The sequence below is a fragment of the Populus euphratica genome, unplaced genomic scaffold, assembly GCF_000495115.2.
Source record: "Populus euphratica unplaced genomic scaffold, PopEup_1.0 scaffold25.1, whole genome shotgun sequence".
Lineage (NCBI taxonomy): Eukaryota > Viridiplantae > Streptophyta > Magnoliopsida > Malpighiales > Salicaceae > Populus > Populus euphratica.
In genome coordinates, this window is record NW_011499851.1 from 782,112 (window position 1) to 786,733 (window position 4,622).

At 30.9% G+C, this 4,622-nt stretch overlaps 1 long non-coding RNA gene across 1 annotated transcript; it reads left to right on the top strand.

Annotated features, from left to right (window-relative positions):
- The first annotated feature begins 581 nt into the window (after window positions 1–581).
- Window positions 582–1,307, top strand: LOC105121410 (uncharacterized). Its single transcript, XR_841544.1, has 2 exons — window positions 582–880; window positions 1,034–1,307. It is a non-coding gene; the product is annotated as an uncharacterized LOC105121410 (long non-coding RNA).
- The last annotated feature ends 3,315 nt before the right edge of the window (window positions 1,308–4,622 follow it).

Consider the following 4,622-nt stretch of genomic DNA (forward strand, 5'->3'; position numbering starts at 1 on the left):
AAAGAAAGTAGGTGAGCTAAATAATTCTTTTTATTGAACATGAGGTTGACATCGAGATCTTTTCTTACTCACACTTTGATCATCAAAACTTTTTTTTTTATTGAACTTGAGATTGACCTTAAGATCTCTCCCTGTTCACACTTTGATCATTAAAATTTTCTTTTTGTTTTTATTGAACTTGAGATTAACTTTGAGATTTTTCTTGTTCACACTTTAAGTATTTTTTGTTAAAGATTAACTTTGAGATTTTTCTTGTTCACATTTTAATCATTTTTTTGTTAATTTTTTTCTTAATAATTTTTAATAAATTTGTCACTAAGTTAGATATGAAAAGAAACAAAATATTCAAAGGATGAAAATAAAATTTTTATTATTATAAATTACAAGGGAGTTTTAATAAATTTTGTAATTTTTTAGTTTATCACACATTTTAACACGATTTTGAAAAAAAAAAAAAACCTGTTTGATAAAGTCACCTCATCTACAGTAACACTGTATACATTTTTCAAAACACCCTTGACAGTTTGACGCACTCAACATAACGGCAAGCACGAACCTTTTCTTTAAAGTCATCTTGGCCAAAAAGTCTAGACACGAAGCGGCCTTCTAATTGAATGGCAAAGGCTTCGACTTTGAAATCGTCTTCGTTCTCAGTTTTTCCATCTGAAACAATTTTCCTTTATAAAGATACGTGATCAAGGAGTCCATGTTTGCTTATCATATATACGTATGTTCTTAACAAACGTGCTTTTTATTACAAGAAAAATGGCTCCTAAGAAATTTGTGTGTTCTTGGAATGTTTTCTTGATTGTCATGCTCCTCCTGGTCTCTGCAATGGGATCAAGGGATCTGCCAAAGACCACCATGCCTCGTATGACCCGTAAGTAGTATCTGCTCTCTTTCTCTGTTCTTAAGAATAGTGAAGTTCTCGCAAGTATATAAAAGAATACTTGAAACAGATTATTTGAACATTTTCCTAATGACATATATTATAACAGTGAATTATATGATTTATTTTTTTGGGTTCATACAGGCGAAAAGGCTTATCATCCTAGGATACTTCAGGGACGGAAGAGTCCTAGAGGAGGAGTTCCTAGGGATGGCCATTACTAGGCTTCCCTTCCTAGGGTTCAATTAATTATATTTTCTTACCTCCTCTCCTGATTTGTGCCTGGCATTGACTATGCTCAAGGGCTGAGCCTGATATAAAAAAGTCCTGCCAGAATTGTAGCTGGAAAGAGAGAAATAAATGACTGAAGATAATATCTTTTTTTTTTTAATAAAAATGTTGCAAAATATGTCTCTCCTACCAGCTAAGATTTATTAACTTGTTATGATTTGATGGTTAATCTTAACATCAACGTCCAGATCAGACCATGGTATAAAACCAGTTCTTAATGATCTGCTGGCTGCTGGCAGTTTCTGAACCGAGAATTGATCGCTTGCATTGATGGATGGAAGACAACTATCTTTTTAATGACTCGCAAAACAACACGTTAAACTGCAGATTCAAGACTTTTCATTGCATAATACATGCTTAATGCGCAACACACAGATTTTCCTCCAAAAAAAAAATATAAATAATTTCAATTAGGAACGAGGAGTGTTCCCAGCATGCACCCTGCACCGTCTCAAATGAAATGGAAATCTCTGATCTAGTAGATCATAGGCCTTCGCCGCTTATCAACTCTGTTTGAGTATGGAGATGGGGGAAATGGAACACAAAGTTATGCAACTATATAGCAAAATGTATGATTAAAAGCTGACAGTTCTTGATTTCTCTTTCTGGTTTTTAAACGTTAATTCCCCTGCTTCGTTAACTGGAGCAATGTGTCGGCAAAATAAAGGTTTTCAATTTTAACTTCTCTTTCGGCCCGTGCTTATATTATTTCACTGGCCTGCGATATTCCCCTAAGGCCCTTTTCAGTTAGAGTTTGCTTGGGCGGCCAGGGAAAGAGCTCAGGTTGAGTCACTAATGGCAGCATCCTAGTCACCAAGCAGCGCAGGGCACTTAACATGTCTTGAGAATGTTTCTGATAGTGCCAGATTCAAATTCAGTTTTTTTGTTCAATTAAGTCCAGTGCAGTGAGCCAAAAAGCTTTCGAATTATTGAAGTTCTAGAGCTTGAATAATCACTACTGTTGAGCATGAACTCAATGCAAGGCCTTCTATTTTATCAATCATCAACGCATCATTAAGGTTCGTATGAACTTGTTCATCCTATTACTTTGAGTATCTTTCTTCTGCGTACAAATGACTTTAAATTATCAACCGAGAAGATGACATCAAATTGAACGGAAAGGGGAAGGAGATTATCAACAGGTTGTATCAGATCACATAAACACAAGCCAGAATGTTTTTTGCACCGAAAATGAGCCTCCTTCCAAAAATAAAAGCTTATTGGCTTCTGTTCTCAATAGAGTTTTTATTTCTTCAAAGACCTTTTAAGCAAAGTAATAAAATGTATGACAGGGTACACAAGTCAAGAAGACACGGCTGCAATTTTTATGTCTGAAATATCTTCGTCGCCTGTGAGCAAAGATAATTTTGTAATTGAAAAGGAAATAGTGCCTTCAATCGAAAGGAAAAGAGAAAGAAATCACCTGAGGTTTATCAGACACAGCAGAAACACAGCTCCGCGTGCATTCAGTTTGTGACTTCGTGTACCAGAATATAGGCTGTCGAGAGTTTTTATTTCTTGGGAGATCGTTTTTTAACCAAGATAATAAAAGGTCGAAGGGTACTCCAGTCACAAGTGCTCCGTCCGGAAAAAAAAAAAAAAACAAAAACTGCTGTTGATAAATTGATATATAATTTTTGTTATCCAAAATTCCAAATCAAGTTCCTGTTTGCAGGTTTCATGACAATGAAATCAATTGTGATCTGCCATGTAAACACACAGTATCGGCCGTGTAAATTAGGCCAAAAGATACAAAATTCAGAAAGATTATCAAGGGAAAGAATTTGCCAACAGATTCTCAACCACGTTACTTTTGGTTCTAGAGTGAGTTCATCCTTGCAAGTAAAGAAGGGACATCAATCAGGAGTACACATCAAAATGAATAAATAATCAGGGTCTTATTCTTTTCAATTGATGTTGCTACTGATTATACTTGGGCAGATAGTGTAATACCAAGCTACTATATATTTTTTTATTCTAGAAAAGGGATGAGGAGTTTCGACCTTCTTAAATTCATGTTCTGAAGTTGTGTACTTTGTAATTAAATGAGCAACCTTTTCTCTTATATATCATTTTTTGCTTCATTTTCTCAAACCTAGAGATTGAAAATGAGCAAAAACAAAAAAATACAATTGGATAAAAAAATACAATCCCCAGAACTACAAGGAATGAAAAAGTAGACAAAGTAAGATATAGGAACTAAAAATCACTTATTCTTGTGAATTTGAAATTAGACACAAGGTTTCTCCTTGTTTTACACTTTGATATTTTTTTTGTTGAATTTGTTCTTTCTTTATCAAATGATAACAAATTGTCCAATAACTTGTTCCTAAAAGGTTGTAATTGTAAAAACAAAACGTTTAAATATGAAACTAAAAAAATAATTTGATTACTTTGTATTGTTACAATATTTTACATATACATTTTAGTATATTTTTTAACTAGAAAAATAGCTTGGGGTACACTACGGATTAGACTAAATTTTTTTTTGAACATACAAAAAGAATATTTAGGTCACATAAATAAAACTTCTTGACATTGCCATTAAATCTGACATAACGGACCGACCTTGAAAGCTTCTAGCCCTACTCTTTACCTAACTTGAGCTTAAAATAAATCATTTTGGAATTGCGTTGATGCAACACACTTAATTTGACAAATGTAAAGACAAACTAAATGACATATAAAAACATGATTTGAGTTTTGAAAAAAATCCAATATGATAACTTTTTTTTAAAATATTAAGAGGATAATATATTGGATTGACTAACTCAATCAATCAAACTTGCAAAACAAGTTATAAACACCACCGACTTTAATAAATTTATTTTTTTAAAAAAATATTTTTTATTTAATTATAAAATAAAAAATATACTTTTAAAAATTAAACATCAATCTAATGACAAGATATTTATTTGATAACTTGATAATCTTATGAAAAGCAAACTAAAACAAATCATGAAACTCAATTTTTAAAATACTCTTTTTTTTTTCTAATTGAGAATCAAAAAAATGCTATTTATGTTTTAGAAAATAAATTAAAAAGTATATGAACTAATAAATAAAACATTTTATTAACACTAATTAAATATTAAAGTGAGAAGCCAATCTTCAAAGTTTAAATAAGAAATAAGAAATAAATGTACATGTAAATGTTTTACATCAACTATCTCTTTTGTATTAAATGTTTCCATTCATTATTATTTTAGTGGCTATTTATCGTTGCTAATAACAAATAATTTTTATTTTTATAAAAATTTTATACAAATATAACTAATTTATATAAAATATAAAGGAAAAAGATTCAATACAAATCAAACTAATCTCTTCAAAATATCATATAACTAAAACAAATATAAAAAATTAATCATATTTAAAAAAAAAAGAAGCTAATTTAATAGAAACAATTAAGGATAAAAGATTAAAAAAAAAATAAAGGCCA